The sequence below is a fragment of the Leucoraja erinacea genome, chromosome 11 (genome assembly GCF_028641065.1).
Source record: "Leucoraja erinacea ecotype New England chromosome 11, Leri_hhj_1, whole genome shotgun sequence".
In the NCBI taxonomy this organism is placed as follows: Eukaryota; Metazoa; Chordata; class Chondrichthyes; order Rajiformes; family Rajidae; genus Leucoraja; species Leucoraja erinaceus.
The window spans coordinates 20832797-20854802 of record NC_073387.1 but is presented as its reverse complement, the minus strand read 5'-3'; the positions used below and the strand labels follow the sequence as shown (position 1 = coordinate 20854802).

The 22006-nt window shown below is 44.1% G+C and overlaps 1 protein-coding gene across 2 annotated transcripts in view; it reads right to left on the bottom strand.

The window, feature by feature from the left end:
- Positions 1-22006, bottom strand: part of LOC129701509 (protein diaphanous homolog 1-like) — a 168510-nt gene that overhangs the window by 33447 nt on the left and 113057 nt on the right. The gene's annotated exons all lie outside the window — the stretch shown is intronic.

The window sequence follows — 22006 nt, the reverse complement described above, 5'->3', positions numbered from 1 at the left end:
ACGGCTCCGCCGATCGGTGGGACCGGCCCCGCGAGGCCGTACGGCTCAAGCGACCACGTTAGGTCGCGCTTGCCGCATGGAGTCGCATGCTCGTGGGACAGGCCCTTAAGACTTCAACATGTCAGAAAGACACAGTTCTGGAGGCACACTCGAGAACAGTGGAAGCATGGGAAACATGGTGTAGGAAATGTAGATATTGACTTACATATTAGTTAATTTTTATTCAATTTCCATTTAGATTTTTTTTTAATGTAAATATAGCTACCCATGTGCAGAGATATGAAAATATAATGAGGATAGACACAAAAAGCTGGAGTAACTCAGCAGGACAAGTAGCATCTCTGGAGCAAAGGAATGGGTTACATTTCGGGTCCAGACTCTTCTTCAATTTAACCATTGGCTGGTGAATGTACTTTCACTCTCCTGAAGGCAGGTGGGTGGACAGCCACAATGATTAAGCAGGCATACAGGATATCTGTCGAAAAGAGCTAGATGACCACAGCAGAGGTCTTCAGACTTGAGATACAGCGCGGAAATAGGCCCTTCAGCTCACCTTGTCAGCGCCGACCAGCGATCACTTTGTATACCAGCGGTATCCTGCACACTGGGGACAATTTATAATTTTACCAAAGCCAATTAACCTACAACCCCATATGTCTTTGGAGTGTGGGAGGAAACCGGATCACCCAGAGAAAACCAACATGGTCATAGTGAGAACGGACAAACTCCTGTACAGACAGCACCCGTATTGAGGATCTAACCTTGATCTCTGACGCAGTAATGCAGCAACTTTACCGCTGTGCCACCGTGCCACTCCAACAGTCGTACTGAATGTACAAAACAGCTGCAGCTGGAATTCTATGCACATTTGTGGTCAACATACTACAAGAAAGATGAAAAAGCAGGAGAGAGTATACAGAAGTGAAGATGTTACAAGATTGGAGAACTTCTGTTTGCTGGAGAGACTTTACAGGCTGGGGTTTACCTTGGCAAGAAAACACCGACAAGATATTTGAAGATGTATAAAGTTATGTGGTGCTCAACAAAATAAGATTACCTGGTACACAAAAATGCTGGAGAAACTCAGCGGGTGCAGCAGCATCTATGGAACGAAGGAAATAGGCGACGTTTCGTCCCGAAACGTCGCCTATTTCCTTCGCTCCATAGATGCTGCTGCACCCGCGGAGTTTCTCCAGCATTTTTGTGTACCTTCGATCTTCCAGCATCTGCAGTTCCTTCTTGAACAAAATAAGATTACCTACTCCTTTAGATGAGACATCAGTAAATAGAACAAGCCCTTTGGTCACAATGTCCGTGCTGAACATGATACCAAGTTAAAGTATTCATCTCTGCCTGCACGTGATCCATATCGCTCCATGCATATGGACCCACGCGCCTATTGTGACTCTTGGGACCCATGGACTTTTTACAAGCCACTTAAATGCCACTGTAGAAGTCCTTCAACATGCGTCCAGAGACGCCGTCAGGTCCAGTAGCCTTCCTTGGATTGATGGCCCGCAGCTTGCGCCTCACCTCATGCTCCTCTATCTTGAGGGTTAGGCTGCTGTGGACCTTTTCAAAGTGTGTTCCAGTCAGCCAGCACTCTGTGCAAAAAAAATCTTGCCATGCGCATTTCCTTTAAACTTTACCCCCCCCACTGTAACCGCATCTTAAAGAAATGTCCTCCAGTCTTTGACATGTTGAACCTGGGGAAAAGCTTAGCATATCTATCCCTCTAGAATATCTATACCTTTGATAATATTATATACTTTCTATCGTCCCTCAGACTCGCACTCCAGGGAAAACTATGCATGTCTGTCCAATCTCATCACATCACTAATATTCTCTAATCCTGGCAGCATTCTGGTAAACCTCTTCTGGATAAATTTGCAGAAATAGGCAGAAGGACTGAAGGGAGCTGAGAAAACAACACACTTAAAGATTTGTGAGGTCTAGAACTCATTGCTAAAAGGGTGTAAGAAACAAAACACTTGTGTTATCTTTAAACAGCACCTGAAGGACCAATCACCAAGAAGCTGCAGACAGATGCATGAAAGGCTGAAAAGTCCATTGTTGGCTTGCATGGACACTATGGGCCAAATGGCCTCCTTTCATCCTGTTATTAACAAAATAGTTTCTTTTAAAAAATGTACATAATGGAAATAAGGGCTAAAACCAAAACTTTAATGATTTAAGTCTTCAGATCAATTAGTTCCTACTTCAGCTGTTGATGACACCAATTGCTATTGACACCCATTGTGCAAGACAAACAAAATTAAATGCCTCTGCCCAGTGCCAGAAGTCTACATTGTCCCAAGTTCTGGTTTAATTGAATATCATGCTCCTAATTGTCATGTCTTGACTTCTGACTGGAAACCCCAAGAACAATTCGACCCAGAAAAAGCCACTTGAATAAAGAAAATTGGAAAAAAGGGCAAAGTGCTAGAGTAGAAACATAGAAAATAGGTGCAGCAGTAGGCCATTCGGCCCTTCGAGCCTGCACCCGCCATTCAATATGATCATGGCTGATCATCCAACTCAGTATCCTGTAATACCTGCCTTCTCTCCATACCCCCTGATCCCTTTAGCCACAAGGGCCACATCTAACTCCCTCTTAAATATAGCCAATGAACTGGCCTCAACTACATTCTGTGGCAGAGAATTCCAGAGATTCACCACTCTCTGTGTAAAAAATCTCAGTCCTAAAATATTTCCCCTTTATCCTTAAACTGTGACCCCTTGTTCTGGACTTCCCCAACATCGGGAACAATCTTCCTGCATCTAGCCTGTCCAACCCCTCAAGAATTTTGTAAGTTTCTATAAGATCCCCCCTTAATCCTCTAAATTCTAGCGAGTTCAAGCCAAATCTATCCAGTCTTTCTTCATATGAAAGTCCTGACATCCCAGTAATCAGTCTGGTGAACCTTCTCTGTACTCCCTCTATGGCAAGAATGTCCTTCTTCAGATTAGGAGACCAAAACTGTACACAATACTCCAGGTGTGGTCTCACCAAGACCCTGTACAGCTGCAGTAGAACCTACCTGCTCCTATACTCAAATCCTTTAACTCAGCGGCTCAGGCAACATCTCTGGAGAACATGGATAGGTTATATTTCGGGTCGGGTCAGGTCGAATCTGAAGAAGGGTCCCAACCCAAAACGTCATCTATCCTTGTCCTCCAGAGATGCTGCCTGACCTGCGGAGTTACCTTTGTTTTGTAAACCAGCATCTACAGTTCCTTGTGTCTAAAAATGAATGATGAGAGAAGTATCTATGATGCTTTTAAACATTCAAGTCTTTTGCTCAGCTGCCCAGTACTGGAATAAGACTACAATGAACCTTAACAGTGCTACAAACAATGCACAGACTAAGTGCCAGTCTGCCATCTGACCCATCAACCCCATTCAGAAATTACTTTGAATTGTATGAGAACTTTCAGGATGCAAGTGCTTTGTGCTCCTCACAAGCCTCTTCCCTCCCGTCCTCAGCACAGAATCTCTTTATATTCCTTTCTCCCTTGTCTTGTTCCCTCATCTTGTTTCTCCTCCAAGTGCATCTATCTCTACCATTTCCTGAGGCCATATGCTTCACATTGTAAATAAATCCTGGCATGTTTTACTTAAAATTCCTGAGTGGAATACTCACTATCTATTACAGTAATCTTTGGTACTCTCCATGTGAAAATATTTCCCCTTCTGTCCCGTCGTATCATGAGTTGTCATATTCTTTAGATTTAGGTTTATTATTGTCACATGTGCACGTTATTCAATGCCATCCAACGGATCATCAGATATACCATACAAAGATACAATCAAGTCAAATTCAAGTATAATATATCATGCAAGGGGCAAGATGCAGAATATGGTTCTCAGCTTTGTAGCCCGTCAGATCCTTAGACAAAGTCCAAAGTCCTCAATGGGGTAGAGGTGAATCTAACAGTACCTTAGCTTACCCTGATAACTGAGGGGAAGAAGCTGTTTCTGTCCGGTGCTTTTCTCTTACACTCCCTGTTTCTAATAAAAGAGCTCAGTCTATTCACACCTCCTTGATATATAGTTAAAAGATAGAAACATTTATTTTCGTCCATCTACAGTGGGTCTTTGAACCATGTGGACATTTGGCTCACATACCAATCACACAATCTCCTGGAAAGGTTTAAAAAAAAAAACATGTTTAATTTCGATATATTTCTGGCACATGAAGGCACTCAGTGACTCAGATAGTTCCAAGAAAGCCACACATCCTGGCAATCCCAATTAACCATAAATTTATTCTTTAAGTGTTTCGGAGAATGAGCAAATTTGTGTTCAGGTCCACCACAGATTTCTGGCATCTTTGGTTCCAGAGCCTTTCTAGATTATCCATTTTGCTGGACCACAGAGGTCAAGGCTTCCGAGCGAAATGGTATGTTACCGGAACCTTCCGCCGAGGCTTCCAATGATCCGAGATACCGGGCCGCAAAGTCGGCTATAGGAACGGATCTGCCGGCACTGGCCAGGCCACAGTTCCAGCTGTAGCGGGAAAATGACTCGCCGATTGACGAGGAAATCCCAACGAGGTCGAGATCGTAGACTCACCCGGCGAAGACTTCAAGTCCACTCATTGTCATTTTGTCCGGACTAAATGAGATGCCGGATCTCCAGTTGCTGGGACAATTGGTGGTGGACATAAAATGCTGGAGTAACTCAACGGGACAAGCAGCATCTCTGGAGAGAAGGAATAGGTGATGTTTCGGGTCGACCCAAACGTTACCCATTCCTTCCCTCGAGATGTTGCCTATCCCGCTGAGTTATTCCAGCATTTTGTGCCTACCTTCGATTTAAACCAACATCTGCAGTTCTTTCCTACACATTTGGCGGTGGACCTGTACAATGAGCAAACAACGAAGGTAAAAGGGGGGATATTGACTTGGGGATGGTGGATAGAATCTAATATACATGTGTAAGAGGCAATACATTCTGGAACAACTGGGATGCCAACAAAAATGGTGAAGCTTCTAAGGGAGTACAAGAAAAAGAGAATTGAGTAATTTACAAAGTCAAAGTTTTATGGTATGTCAAATGGCTGTTGAAAAAGCATGAGTCATCCTGAGCCTTATAAACTGAGGCATGGGTTAATAAAGCAAGATATGAGAAACCATTGATAAATAAAAGGGAATGTATCAAAATAGCATTGTGGCCAGTTCTGGACATCTTATCTTTGGAAGGTATCACAACCTTGAGGATTCAACCTAGGTTTGCTAAAATTAACATCAAGTGAGGGATTTCAGTTACACAGAAAAATTAAAGTGGAGTCAATTCTCCCTGAAGAGGGAATGTTAAAGGAGAAATTCACAGAAGTGCATTCACAATTATAAATTACTTCTTTTTTAAAGTATCAGTTATTCTTCCACTGTGGGAACGTCAAGAAATGGAGGACCCAGATTTGAGGTAATTATCAGAGATAATTGATTAATAGACTGATTAACTGGCTGATTGAAACATACAGCATGGAAACAAGCCCTTCGGCCCAAGTCCAAGCCAACCATTGATATTCCATTTGTACTTGCTTTATGTTATCACACTTTCTCATCCACTCCCTACACACTTGAGCCTATTTAGAAGCCAATTAACATAAAAATCCACACATGTTTAGGATGTGGGAGGAAACTCAAACACCCCAAAGAAAAACACATGCCGTCACAGGGAAACGTGCAAACCTATCACAGACCCAAGGTCAGGATCGAACCTGGGTCTTTGTCACGATGAAGCAACCACTGTACCAGATGTGCCACTCTGCTGCCTTAAGATAAGAAATGTTGTTTATTCTAAGATGCTATGATCTGGAATTCACAATATAAAAGGGAGCAATGTCATTAATGTTCAAACACAAAATTGAACAAGTACTTAAAAGAACAATACAAGCCTCTGAGAACGTGCTGGGGAGAATGAGTTAAACTGCACACAGCACCAGAGTCCCGGGTTCGATACTGACTGCGGGTGCTGTTCTCCCTGTGACTTGTGGGTTTTCGCCGAGTGCTCCGGTTTCCTTCCACACTCCAAAGAGGTAGAAGTTTGTAGGTTGATTAGCTTCGGTAAAATTGTAAATTGTCCCTGGTTGGTAGGATAGTGTTAGTTTACGGGGTGATCGCTGGTCGGCACGGACTCGGTGGGCCAAATAGCCTGTTTCAGTGCTGTTTCTGTAGAGTCCAAAGTAGGCTCTTTGAATGTGTAAGGACATACATGATCAATGACTTCCAATGCTGCAGACCCCACAGGAATGCATATAGGAATGCAAATCAACAGTTTAAGGCCATTTCAGTGAGTGCAACTAATTAAAGTAACAATCTGTTTCTAAATCTGGCACAACACACCCCTGACTTTGGAAAATCTATATCAATGCACTTCAAGGACGGGTGACCCAAACCTTACAGCAATATATAAAAGATGAGCAGTTAAGAGGCAATGATGCAGACTGAGATGACATTGTTCGGCACAATGTGCTTTCGGGAACAGCAGCTCAGATTTCAATTGAGTTGCTCAGTAATAAATCTGGCTTCCTTTAGTCTGGATCACTCCAAAGCCCTGATGATTGCAGGCATTTGGCTGCAGCTGTTCAGTAAACAGGACGTGGCTGAATGACTAAGATATGAAATCATTTTTCCACATTCAGCTCTAATTTAATTTTAACTATCTGCCCCTGTTCAAGTGAACAATAATTTCCTGGAAGTAATTCCTTTAACAGCATTGAAGCCAAACAAATGGCCTGAAGAAGAAGTTTGTTGTAAACCACATTATTCTATGTAATTCATGGTCCTGAATAGAATGGAAACATTTATTTAGTTACATAGCTTTATCAGGAAAAGCTGGTGTAAATTGTTTGAAAAAGGAAATATTCCAAAACTCTTCCATCTATTCTGCCAAATGCCACAGGAACTGTTAATTCATTTAAAACCTTATAGACATACATGTCTCCTGGCTAATATTAGACTCATAACCAACATATCTAAAACAAATACTCATTATCCCATCACTGTTTGAAGGAAATACAAGGAACTGCAGATGCTGGAATCTTGAACAAAACACAAAGTGCTGGAGGAACTCAGCAGTTCAGGCAGCATCTGTGGAGGGAGGGGAAATAGTTCCCAACCTGAACCGTTGCCTATCCAATCCCTCCTCAGATGCTGCCCTCACCCACTGCGTTACTCCAGCACATCGTGTTTTACTGTATGTGGGAAGGTGCTTTCAGACAATGTAATGTATATAATCTTCAATATACTTTCTGGTGGACACAAAATTAAACATGCAGGGCTATTCTGACCAACAATGGCTTCACTGCAGAACCAGGGTTACCACACCCAACACACTGTCTAGCTATGGTATACAGATCACAAAGTGCTGGTGAAACTCAGCGGGTCAGACAGCGTCTAAAAAAGGAAAGGGCAGATGACGTTTTGGGTCAGACCTTCTTGGACTGCACACTATTCTGAGCTCGATCATGGCAAGAGATTACCAGGTAGACAGAAGAAAAGATACATGGCTATTCACAAAGCTTAATTGAAAATGTACACCATGTACTTTAGTTTATTGTTATTGTCATGTGTACTGAGGTACAGTGAAACGCTTGTTGCCGCGTGTGATCCTGACAGTGGAAATACTATACATAATTACAATCAAATGTACAGATACTGGATAAAGGTATAATGTTTAGTGCAAGATAAAGTCCAGTGAAGGTAGATGGTAGGTCAGGGCCACTCTCTAGTTGGTGAGAGGATAGTTCAGTTGCCTGATAACTAAGAAGCAGTCCCTGAACCTGGAGGTATGCGTTTTCACACATATGTACCTCTTGGCTGATGGGAGAAGGAAGAAGAGGGAGTCTAGGTTGAGACTAGTCCTTGATTATGTCCGTGCATTTGCTGAGGCAGCGTGAAATATGCTTGGAGTCAATGGAAGGGAGGTTTAGTTTGTGTGATGTTCTGGGTTACGTCTACCCATCTCTGTAATTTCCTGCACTTGGAGCTGTTCTCAAACAAGGCAATGATGCAACCCAGTAAAGTGCTTTCTACGGCGCTTCTGAAAGTTGTCTCTTCCGCTCAGGAGGGACTACCCCCTTCCCGGCCGGCCGAAAGCAGCATGCGCTGCCTCTCCAATGATTCCAACATCTCAATGATTCCCGAGAATTTCTGGCCCTAGACCTCAAAGTGTAGAAGGAGCATTGAATTTGATGGAGAACCAAGGTCTGGTGGGAAAGTCACAATCTCACTAAAAAATGGTGAAGGTTGAAGTTCTGCTTGGCCAACTCCTGCTCACACTTGCACTGAACAGTTTGCCTCCAGTACTGTATTAGGCTCAGTTGTTAAGCTATTAAAGCTGTTGAGGATTGCAAGGAGTTAAACAGCAGATTTATTTTCTGCAGCTCCACAGCAATGTCCTTTACCTCACCTCGGCAAAGTGGGCTTTTAATCAGGGTGGAGGTGACAAAGGAGTTCCTTTTGCAAACATTTATCTGCAGTAGTCCCCCCCCCAAAGAAAGAGAAATAGTCAAACATTTTAAATGTTTACAAAAGGTTATGAAGAATTGGAAAATACTGTGGGATACACAAAGAGAACAAAGGCAGGAAAACCCATTGCACTGACAGGAAAAAGGCTGCTGTGGAGACTGTAGCAAGCTCACAAACAGCACTCGATTTACCAACGCCTTCTACACAAAATAAACTGATTCAAGCTTTTAAATGTGCACTAGATACTGATACTAACACCACATCTAAAGCTTAATGATGTGTTACAATTTAATGGGCATTCACTGCAATTTTGCAATTTTGGTAATTCTTGATTTAATTTAAAACAGACAATGCGATTTAGAGCTTCACCGTGGGTTGCTTTAATCAAGCTGTTCTACTTAGTGCACAGGCTTTCAGTATGCCAGCTCTGAATATTCTCCAAAGGCACTCAGCAAATTGAAGCAGGAATGAAGCTGCAGGGGAAGGAAGGTGGGGTGGGGCAGTGATGGTGGCCCATGAAGATGCAGTTTCATTTATCACTGCGTGTTGCAAAATGGAGTCTATGCAGAGAACAAGCCGCATCATAAGCACACAGGAACCTTGCTTGCTTACTGAAATAAAAACATGCACAAACCATTATGTATTGGCATTTTTAATTTGCAGTTTTGCTACTGCAAGCATAATATAGAAATGCGGGGAAAAACAAGTAAGGTTTCTAGCCTTTTTTTAATAAATGACAAAAAGCATTTTTTTTCCTGTGCCTATAAAACAGACGGTGGATTTGCTTTGCAGCTGCTTTCATTGTTGAGACCATCTGTTCAGCATTAGGGAGCATTTAGAAAAAATAAAATTCAGTAAGATCAACAAAATTTCACCATGGACCCACTCTCTGTGGTAACAAAACTACAAAATAAAAATACCACAGGCAAGGTTTTCATCTGCACAAATTCAATTTAAAATAAATGCACACAAAATATATATATTTTTTATATTCAGACAACACCCTTTTCTTTAAAATATAAAATAAAAAGGACAACACTGACACCTACTGATCAGAAGCAGTTGGTGCCATAGTTGAGCAGCATCTGACAGCTGCCTGTCAAAAAGAAGCCAAGCCCCCTGTTCCTGCATATATTATTTTTTAAAGCTGGACTGTCACCTAAAAAAAAAATTTTCATTAAAAAATAATTTGATTGAAAATGCTTAAGAAGGCATGCATTAATAATACCTTTCAACAAAATTGCTATATTGCATAGTAATTTTATTCTACACCATGATTTACAGAATAATCAATGGGTGACATACTGGCGCAGATTGTCGAGCTCCTTCCCGACAACGCTAGAAACGCGGGTTCGATCCTGACCGTCTGTGTGGAGGTTACACGTTCTCCATGTGACTGCGTGGATTTCCTCCTGACGCCCTGGTTTCCTCCCACATCCCAAAGACATGCAGATTTGTAGGTGAATCAGCCTCTGTAAATTGCCCTAGTGTGTAGGGAGTCGATGAGAAAGTGGGATAACATGAAACTCGTGTGAATGGGTGGTTAGTGGATGGCATGGACTTGGTGGGCTGAAGGGCCTGTTTCAATGCTGTATCTCTAAAATATAATAAACCTGATGCAATTGCCAATGTGCCTTGATATGAAAGTGTGAAAGCGGTAGAGTTGCTGCCTTGCTGTGCTAGAGACCCAGGTTTGATCATGACTACGGCTGGTGTCTGTACAGAGTTTGTACATTCTCCCTGTGACCGCGTGGGTTTTCTCCGGGTGCTCTGGTTTCTTCCCACACTCCCAAGGCGTAGATGTTTGTGGGTTAATTCGCATCAGCAAACATTGTAAATTGTCCCTAGTGTGTAAGATAGTGTTAAGTGTACGGCGATTGCTAGTCGGCATAGACTCGGTGGGCCTAAGGGCCTGTTTCCGTGCTGAATCTCTAATCTAAACAAAACAGGAGTGGGGCTTGGGTACCAGAATATCAGTCAGTGGAGGAATAGTAGAAAGCCAGTAGATCTGGCTTTTAAGCAACATTTTAAGCACTCTGGAGAAACAACCATTTTGATGCTGTACCTAACAGTACATTCCAAAGTGTCTTTTGAAGAATGATCACTGTTGAAATTAGATGATTCAATTCACCATAGTCAGATCCCATAGACAGCAGTGTGATGAGTGTGAAGATATAAATGTTGGCAAAGAACCCAGAAAGAACTATCCTCTTCGCTACAGAGGCATCATAGGATCTTTGGGTAAAGGGTTTTTGACCTGAAACACAAGCTGTTTCTCTTCCCATTGGAATCTCAGACATCCACCTGCGTAGTTAGATGGGACAATGGCTTCACACCTCATCTGAAAGAAAGAGCCCAACGGACTGTGATGGACTTCCTCAATGCTCAATCAGGGTTGAGGCATGAATCTGAAATCTTTTAACTCAGCACCAAGGGTTCCATCATTGAGCCTTGGCTGAAAGCTCTTTCCCAGGGCTTGGCCAAGTGATATGTACTTAAGAGTCATAGACAGTCATCGAGTCATATGTACTTCTGGAAAATACATGGCAAACCAACAAGAGTTTCATACCAAAGAAGGACACAAAGTCAAAGGCGGACTCGGCCTGACCCGAAACATCTTTTATGACCGATACATCATATGCTTTTTGCATATCTTTCATTTATTTGCTCTATGTACCTTCTATATCTCTCATTTCCCTCTCCCCTGACTCTCGGTCTGGTCTTGATCTGAAATGTCAACTGTTCCTTTTGCTCCTGAGATGCTGCCCGACCCGATGAGTTACTCTAGCAATGTGTGTATGTCCAGCAAGTGGTATAAACAAACATCTGTAGTTCTTTATTTCTACATACAGCACATCAGGCACGGAAATCGCTATCAAAACATGGGAGGAACCGGGGGACAGGGGGGACACAATTTCTTGGCGGCCACACGCGCATGCGCACACTCACACACACACGCAATGCTTCGGAGGCTTCAGCCGTGGGCCCTGTGAACGGTAATATCAGATCAATCCAGCGCTAAATCCAGCTCAACTCCGCCTGTCTCACCGGGTTAACCTACAGCCCTGCCTGGACCGATGGGACACCAGTCTGGAGCCGTGGAGCTAGCGCTGCTTCTCCACGCTGGCTGTAAACCTGGTCCATCGGTCCCGTAAGTCCAGGCAGGGTTGCAAGGTTAACCTGGTGGGACAGGCAGAGTTGAGCTAGATTTAGCGCTGCTTCTCGGTGCTGGCTGTGGGCCTGGGGGCACCGCTCCCGTCTGACTCCCGACGTCTCTGGCCATCCCCGTGCGTGGGCGGGACGGGGGCGGATGGGGATGGTCCAGTGGCGGTTCAGCAACGATTGCAGCGCCGAAGACCCGGGATCGATCCTGGCTGCAGATGAGGCGCAGGTCTGTGTCCAGGGCTGCCAAGAGTGTTTTTCGCTTGTGACCCTATGACCTGGGCATGCAATTCAAGCTCCACTCCATGATCTTTGCCCCATGGACGTCTCCCTCCTCCAATCACCGCGCTCTATCCACAGTCCCACCCACCTACTTCCGCCTCTGACCGACACCTCCCTCCTCCATTCATTGCACTGAATCATCATGTCCCGCCCCCCATTGCCTGCTGACCGACGTCTCTCTCGACCAAAATCGGCGCCCTCGATCATCAGTCCCACCCCCACTGTTCCGCGGAAAGTGGAGATTTCACCGAGTTTTAAAATCGGTATCACAAAAAATGGGGGGAGAATAGTCCCTCACCTCTCAAAACAGTCCCCCCCCCCCCCCCCCCGGGATTTCCGCCCCGAGCTCATAATAAAAAACATGTCAAAAGATTTCAGTGTACATCAACAATTAAACATCCCCAAACAAGTTTCGTGGAGTAGAATTCACCACTATAATGCTTTCACCCAGGATTATTTCATTTATATTTAAAAAAAACTGTACTTTAGGACAAAATGTTAAAGAATTCTTCTCTGCTTGTTCTCCAACACATTACACAAGCATATACTTGTGTTAGTTGAATCTAAGATGGAGCAACACTGCCACCTTCAGGCAGTGTTATTTACCGTACATTTCAAGTGGAAGGATTAATATAGGCATTTAAATGCAATGTTATCACGGCAGCGCTGGGAACATTTTACTTAGTCACCCAGATGGAAATTGTTCTTTCCATCACACATTGAGTACTTATGATACTAATGCCACCAGCCAGCAGTATCCAAGACAAGATCCAGTCTGAAGCAGGGTCCAGACCCGAAAGGTCAACTATCCATTCCTCCCATGGATGATACATGACTCATTGAATTACTCCAGCACTTGATGCTTTGCTCAACATTCAGCAACTGCAGTTCCTAGCATCCCCAGACCCGTCCTCAGCAGGCCTAACCTAATCAGAACGTGTCTTTTACGATGTGGATAAGGGATTTCAGCTGAAGGTCCTGGATTAGCACATACTTTAGAATAGACCCTTTACTCCACAATGTCTGTGTCGAACATGATGCCAATGTAAACTAAGCATCTATGCCTGCAATTATCCATATCCTTCCATTCCTTGCATATCCATGTGCCTGTCTAAAAGCCCCCTAAATGCCACTATCGTACCTGCCATGCCTCATTGCCCTTAATTTGAATTATTTGCTCAGTCTTTACAGATGACAGCCATGAGGAAAGTCTGGTGTGTAGGAAGGAACTGTAGATGCTGGTTCATACTGAAGATAGACACAAAATGCTGGAGTAACTCAGCGGGTCAGGCAGCATTTCTGGAGAAAAAGAATAAGTGTCATTTCGGATAGAAAACCTTCTTCAGACCGGGAAGTCTGGTGTTGCACAGAGTCAAAGTTGGAAAGGATGCTCAAAAATCTCAATTCAGTCATTACATAGTCACAGTTAAATGACTACAGCTTTTTAATTGCCTTCTTCTGTTTAATTCAATTTATTTAATTGAATATAAATTCTCCAGTTGCCTGGGAGAGCGAGGATGGGGGTGAAATTGAACTCGTGCTTCTGCGTCAGTTGTTCAGGCCTCTGGACTACAAGTCCACTAACATGTTCAGTGTGTTATTTGTGGAACTTGTCTCAGCTTCATCCTGTGTGCTTGGACAAAGGGAATATTGTATCATGAAAGCCATTCACAGGGAAAAGCAATGACGCATTGTGCCTGCAGTGAACTACTGCAATCATAACTGGCCTCAAATGCACTTGGAACAATGAGGTAATGTTTTGCTCCAGTCTTAAGTCAATTCATTGCACATTGAATACCACTATAGCATAAGAAAAAAGCTTTTCTTGCCAGATTAAAAGAAAAATAAATTGACTGCGCCTGGCAATGGTGGTCACACAATTTGAAAGGGATGAAATAAAATAAAGACCCACACAAATCCAAGATAATAACACATTCATTTCTTCCTGGCAGACACTGTTTCATTGAGAAAACAAGTGTCTTTACTGATTACACGTAGTCCGTGTGATCTCCTGGACTGGTTTCAATTGCCCAAGGGGGTCCAGAGCATTTCTCCAAGTGTTCGTTTTTGACTGGGCCTGGGATTTGACAGTCTTCTCAATTGTCTGTTCGCACGCACGCTGATTTCTTTCTACCTGCCACGAGGGTCCGCTTGTACGTTCTCACTGCACTATACTAACATCATTTTAACTCGGCTGGATAGATGCTGTTTAACATTGAGGCAATGGAGGAAGGCACAGTGGCACAGCTCACAACACCAGAGACCTGAATTTGATGCTGGATTCAGGTGCCGTCTGTGTGGAGTTTGCACGTTTTCCTGTGACCATGTGCGTTTTCTCCGGGTGCTTCAGTTTACTCCCATTTTGCAAAGATCAGCAGGTTAATACGCCTGTGTAAATTGCTTCTAGTATGTGGGGAGTGGATGCAAAAGTAGGATAATATAGATGTAGTGTGAACGGTAGACACAAAGTGCTGCAGTAACTCAGTGGGACAGGCAGCATCTCTGGAGAGAAGGAATGAGTGACTTTTCAGGTCGAGACACTTCTTCAGACTGATGTCAGTGTGAGCGGTAATTGAAGGTCAACATGGACTCTGTGGGCCTGTTTCCATTGTGCATCTTTCAATTAATGAAGGTCCAGACGGAAAACATCCTGACCTTAAATGTCATTTATCCAGGTCCTTCAGAGATGCTGCCTGATCCACTGAGTTACTCCAGCACTTTGTGTTTTCCTCAAGATTCCAGCATCTGCAGTTCCTTTCTTCTCAATTAATCTCTGTCAATTTCTCAACAGCAAGGTAAACTGCAGGCTGTTCGATATGCTGCCTGGAGCCTCTACTAGACCAATGTCTCTCAAATTAAAATAGCCTTCATTGTCTCAACCCTACATACTCCAAACAAGCTCCTTGCTGCTCTGCTTTTGCAACTGGTGTTTGCTCCTCTCTTTTCAGTAGCTGTCTTCATCCTTCCATCCTCCCAAAGAGTTTATTTAGAACACATCTCTCCGACCAGACCTTTGGCAACTCTTGGAAGTAACGGAAAAAGTTTGGCAGGGCACTGGGCAGCAGGTCAAAGAACCAAATTAAACTATCGGTTATCACACGACTCGAGGGAAGGCGTAATGAAGTCAATGGCCACATTTTGTAATTTAGCTTAGAGATACATCGGTGTGTTGAAGGGAAACAGGCCCTCCATACAAACGGATTCTGCGCCAACCAACAATAACCCATACACTATCCGACACACTAGTGACAATTTACAAAAGCCAATTAAGCTACAAACTCGCACGTCTTTAGAGTGTGGTAGGAAACCGGAGCACCCTGAGAAGATGCACAGTGTCACAGGGAGAACGTATAAAGTCCATACAGACAGCACATAGTCAGGATCGAACACGGGTCTTTGACGCTGTGAAGCAGCAACTCTACCGCTGCGTCACTGTGTTACCACTGTGGTGTGCAAGTCAAAACAAAAACCGAAAGATCACCGATCTTTGAAATTCAGCCTGTATAACCACCTCACCAATGAAGGGGACACAAGCAACTGAAGTGATGAACGTTAGCATCACGACAAGAACAAGTTATTACAGTGCATTTCTCAGATATAAATGTGAATGCGCAATATTGAGCAATTCTTTGAAGGGGGTTTGCAACACAAATGTGGCCATCATGCAGATTGCTGTACACTAATGAGGGCTTTACCAGAAGAGCAACACTGCCACCCAGTGTTCCAAATAGCTCACTATAATTATCTCTGTAAACATAACGTTCAATCATTTCATGTCCAAATCAGTGAAGATTGTCGTTCACCTTCTATGCAATCAAGAAATCAGAGATACGGTGTCCTCCATAATGATTGGGACAAAGACCGTTCATTTACTTATTTGCCTCTGTACTCCACAACTTGAGATTTGCAATAGAAAAAATTACATTGTCAGATTTTATTAATGGGTATTTTTATACATTTTGGTTTCGCCATGTAGAAATTCCAACTGTGTTTATGCATCTCAGGGCACCATCATGTTTGGGACACATGGCTTCACGGGTGTTTTCAATTGCTCAGGTGTGTTTAATTGTCTCCTTTATGCAGGTATAAGAGAGCGCTCAGCACCTAGTCTTTCCTCCTGTCTTTCCATCACTTTTGGAACTTTTTATTGCTGTTTATCAACATGAGGACCAAAGTTGTGCCAATAAAAGTAAAATAAGAAGAATTCTCGCTATAAAATAAAGAAAAATCCCCAAACACCTGTCCAACATATGAGAAATAATCTTCAGGAGCCAGGTGTGGATTTGTCAATGACCACTGTCCACAGATAACTTCATGAACAGAAATACAGAGGCTACACTGCAAGATGCAAACCACTGGTCAGCCGCAAAAATAGGATGGCCAGGTTACAGTTTGCCAAGAAGTATTTAAAAGAGCAACAACAGTTCTGGAAAAAAGTCTTGTGGACAGGTGAGACGAAGATTAGCTTATATCAGAGTGAAGGCAAGAGCAAAGTATGGGGGAGAGAAGGAACTGCCCAAAGTCCAAAGCATACCACCTCATCTGTGAAACACGGTGGTGGGGATGTTATGGCCTGGGCATGTATGGCTGCTGAAGGTACTGGCTCATTAATTTTCATTGATGATACAACTGTTGATGGTAGTAGCATAATGAATTCTGAAGTGTATAGACACATCCTATCTGCTCAAGTTCAAAACTCATTGGCCGGCAGTTCATTCTACATCAAGCCGATGGTCCCAAACATATTGCTAAAGCAACAAAGGAGTTTTTCAAAGCTAAACATTGGTAAATTCTTGAGTGGCCAATTCAATCACCCGATCTGAACCCAATTGAGCGTGCCTTTTATATGCTGAAGAGAATACTGAAGGGGACTAGCCCCCAAAACAGGCATAAGCTAAAGATGGCTGCAATACAAGCCTGGCAAAGTATCACCAGAGAATACACCCAGCAACTGGTGATGTCCATGAATCGCAGACTTCAGGAAGTCATTGCATGCAAAGGATATGCAACAAAATACTAAACATGACTACTTTCATTTACAGGACATTGCTGTATCCCAAACATTACAACACCCTGAAATGGGGGAGGGGGGGTTGGGGGGGTCTATGTATAAACACTGTTGTAATTTCTACATGGTGAAACCAAAATGTATAAAAATGGCCTTTATTAAAATCTGACAATGTGCACTTTAACCATACGTGATATTTTCTGTTACAAATCTCAAATTGTGGAGTACAGAGGCAAATAAATAAATGATGGTCTTTGTCCAAAACGTTATGGAGGGCAGTGTCTAAGGTGGCAGAGTGGAAAAGGATCATAACCATAGCAAGGAGAAAGACCAAGGATGGGTCTGAAATAATGGGAATGTTATGTGCGTGGCTTTGCACGATGTGAAACTAATCTGTCAGCAATATAGTGGGGGGGGGGGGGGAGGGGAGAAGAGGTGAAAGCTGAGAAGCAGAGTAGGAAGGTGTTAAAAAATCTTCCAACGCTGCTCAAGGGAATGTAGCACAGTGGCAGAGCTGTTGCCTCAATCTCGACTTTGGGTGCTATCTGTGTGTAATGTTTATGCTCTCCCTGCATGGGTTTCTGCTTGGTGCTCCAGTTACCCCAGAAGAAGTGCAGGTTTTAGGTTAATTGGCCACCGAAAATAGCCCCTGGTATGTGGATGAGTGGTAGAATCTAGGGAATTAATAATAAGAGAATACATTTGGATTAGATTAGTGAGGGATTAGTTAATGCTCAGCATGGACTTGGTGGGCCAAAGGGCTTGTTTCAGTGTGCAACTCTCTGGTATTTCGATGTTGTATCTTACTAGTGTGTTCAGTCACACCAGCAACCTCCTTGCTGTGGATATCTGAGCTGTCCTGTTTCTCTGTAAACTTTAATAGTAACTAAAATTATTCTCCGACTGCACTTGAAGACTTCACTGCAGCAGAATTTGTGTGAAACACTATTGTTAAACATCCAATGTAGCATAAAATGTAATTGAAATCATGTGGCATCAATTGGCCCATGGTGCCTTTGCAATTCCAGGAAAGAACTATCCAATTACTCCCAGTCTCCTGCTCTTCCCTAAAGCCCTGGAAAAAAAACAACATTTTTGAATATACACGATAAATCATGCTTCAACCTTCATTTTTCATATTCTGACCATTCTCTGGGGAGAGAAGTCGTGAAATATCTGTCCAAGTTAATGGTGCCTGTTGTCATTATGCCATGAGGTTTCACCTCCATGCATGGAGGTGACTTCAAACATTTCCATCATTTTAAAGGTTCTATGATGTGGCATCCGCTTCCTACTACATACAATTTTCCTGAAAATTACAAGCTTTTCCTTCTGTGATGTATTATTATACCCTATGCATTATAGTTTCTTCATAACTGTTATCAGGCAACTGAACCATCCTACCAACAACGAGAGCAGTGCTGAATTACTACCTACCTCATTGGAGACCCTTATTCATGTTATTCCCTTAATCATTTATCTGTATACTGTGGATGGCTTGATTGTAATCATGCCTGATTTTCCACTGACTGGTTAGCATGCAACAAAAGTTTTCCACTGGACCTTGGTACACGTGACTAGACTCTGTAGCAGCAGTGCATTTGGAAAGCAGTGACGGGATCGGTCAAACTCACCATGGATTTATGCAGTGGAAATCATGCTCGACTAATCTTCTGGAATTTTTTTAGTATGCAACAAGTAGAATGGATAAGGAAGAGCCAGTGGATGTGGTGTATTTGGACTTTCAAAAAGCCTTAGACAAGGTCCCACACGAGAGATTAGTGTGCTAAATTAGAGCACATGGTGTTGGAGGTAAGGTGAATTGACAAGGAAACTCTTTGAAAATTTGATAGAACTGGTTGGCAGACAGGAAGCAAAGAGAGGAAATTAATGGGTCCTTTTCAGAATGGCAGTGACTAGTGGGGTGCCGCAAAGCTCAATGCTTGGACCCCAGCGACCTACAATGTATATTAACAATTTAGACGAAGGAATTAAATGTAACATCTCCAAGTTTGCGGATGACACAAAGCTGGGTGACAATGTGTGGTAAGAGGAGGATGCAATGAGGCTGCAGGGTGATTTGGATATGTTGGGTGAGTGGGCAGATGCATATAAGATGCAGTATAATGTGGATAAATATGAAGTTATCCACTTTGGTGGCAAGAACAAGAAGGCAGATTATTATCTGAATGGTGTAAGAAGGAACTGCAGATTCTGGTTTAAACCGAAGATAGATACAAAAAGTTGGAGTAACTCAGCAGGCCAGGCTGTATCTCCAGAGAAGGAAAGGGTGAAGAGACCCTACAAGACCCTTCTTCAGACTATCTGAATGGTGTCAGATTAGGAAACGGGGAGGTGCATCGAGACCTGGGTGTTCTTGTACATCAGTCACTGAAAACAAGCATGCGGGTACAGCAGGCAGCGAAGAAAGCTAATGGCATGTTGGCCTTCATAGCGAGAGGATTTAAGTATAGGAGCAAGGAGGTCCTACTGCAGTTGTACAGGGCCCTGGTGAGACCACACCAGGAGTATTGTGTGCAGTTTTGGTCTCCTAATTTGAGGAGGGGCATTCTTGCTATTGAGGGTGTAGATGGTTTATGCATGCAACCTATAATGTAGCTACCTCAACACCACTAACCACGCCCAGCCATATCAGTATCACTGTGATATCTTCCCCTTGCTCCTACCTTGGTTCCAGTACGCGTAAAGACTAGATGCAGTCAGGGCTGGGACGTGTGTGACATGTGCTTTAATAGCAGACTCAGTAAAGGTCACAGTGTGTCAGACTTGACTCCTTTACATGGTGTCAGCAAGTTAAACGCGCGCCTCCTGTTTATCGGGTTTTATTTGTCCCTAGTGTAACTAGTGTTTAATTCCCCATTCATCATGGCATCCTCATGCCGAAAGCCCTCTCCCCTTGTCTTTGACACTGACATTGAGGAACGCTGGGCTACTTTCGTGATGGACTACAACCACTTCATCAACATCGTGCACCGAAAAAACCCAGATGCAGTCAAAGCTTCCCTCCTGCTGAACATTGCCGGTCCCGACACCATGAAACACGCTCAGGCTTTCATCTACAATCCAGCGGTCCTGGATGACAAACCAGTCGAGCCGGCGGAATCTGCCAATGACCCGGTATGTCTCTTACGCAAGTTTGAGGAGATTTGTGACTTGCCCTCCAACCGCATATTGGAGCGGGCTAGATTTTTTACACGGAAGCAGCAGCCTGATGAGCCTGTTGAATGTTTCATCACTGACCTGCGCTACCTTGCTCAGCGGTGCTGTTTCGAGACCATGCGTGACCAGCTCACCAGATATCCTTGTCACCGGCATGCTAGATCAGAAGCTACGTGCTGATCTACTGCAAAGACCAGACCTCACCCTGACTCAGGCAATGCATGCATGCCGTATTGCTGAAGTAGTTGCCCCGCCACATGGGCAGAGGGGATCTGACAACCGGGCTATTAATCTGACTGGCGTTGCTATGCCCCGTCGCAAACAAGACAACTTTCGCCCTACGCCGCGGCCCATTCATGCACCTCGGGTCCCGCTTGCCAAGAAGTGCCCCAACTGCAATTATGTACACTCCATGCAGTCGCAGTGCCCTGCATTTGGCAAAGCTTGTCATTTCTGTAGGAAGATGAGCCACTTTGCAGCTGCCTGTTGCTCCCGTGGGAACGTTCCCCCAGTTCCTAGACAATTCTTAAACAACCTTCAGCAAGTTGATAATGAACTCGATTCCCAGTCTTCTGTCGACACTGACCCCGACTCTGAGCCCAGCATTTCCATGGGAGATACCAGTGTTTACACTCTCCTTCATAGCTATCTCACCTCCCCGATCCTTTTGTGCTCATTACTGTTAACAACAAGTCCTTCACCGCGAAGCTCGACACGGGGGCGAAGGTGAATGTTATGTCAACATCCCTATTCAAACAGATAAGAAATAATGAGCTGTTGACTGCTGATCGCTCTATATTGCGTGCTTATGGGGGAGAGGAGCTAACACCTGTGGGGAGGGCCACCTTCCATTATGTGCTGCAGAAATCATCCCGTGAGCTGTCGTTTTTTATTCTGGACTGTGACTGTGTAACTCTATTGAGCAATCAAGCCTGCCAGGATCTCGGTTTGGTGTCTTTCGACCGTACGGTCCACGAAGTGCGGGTGATGCTGAATCCACTCTCCGAGTACCCTGACCTCTTCGATGATAAGCTGGGGAAGCTGCCACATGTACAAGATCGCAACTGACCCCTCGGTAGTGCCTGTGATCCGTGCCCCACAGGGTGTCGTTTGCCATGAAGGGCAAGGTCGAAGCCATGCTGAAAAACATGGTTGACATGGGAGTGCTGGAAGCCGTCAGTGATCCCACCGAGTGGGTCACCACCATGGTCGCCATCATGAAGAAGGGTAAGAACGAAATATGTGTGTGCATCAACCCCAAGGATTTGAATCTGGCAATAAAACGTCCCCACTACCCTAAGAGGACTGTAGAAGATGTTGCTGCCCAGGTCGGTCAGGCCACGGTGTTTTCCGTCCTCGATGCCAGGAGATCGTTCTGGCAAATACCTCTAGACAAACGCTCCTCAGACTTAACCACTTTTGGCACACCCTTCGGAAGATTCAAATTTTTGCGGATGCCGTTCGGCATCAACTCCGCTAGCGAAGTGTTTCAGCGCTCCATGGAGCAACTGTTTGCTGGTCTGCCGTGTGCCATTATTGTGGATGACATTCTTGTTCATGGGAGAGATGCTGCTGAGCATGATCGCCACCTCCGACGTATTCTAGACCGCGCTCGCCAGATCAACTTAAAGCTTAACCCGTCCAAATGCAGGTTCCGTGTAGCTGAGGTACCATATGTTGGCCACATTTTCACGGCCCACGGACTGAAACCTGATCCGCAAAAGACGAATGCTATCTCCGAGCTGCCTGCCCCGACAGATGTTACCAGCCTGCAGCATTTCCTGGGCATGGTCAACTATTTGGGGAAGTTTATCCCCGACCTCCGCGAGTTGAGTGCGCCCCTGAGGCAACTGATGAAAAAAGACATTGCCTGGTCCTGGTTTCCCCAACACCAGC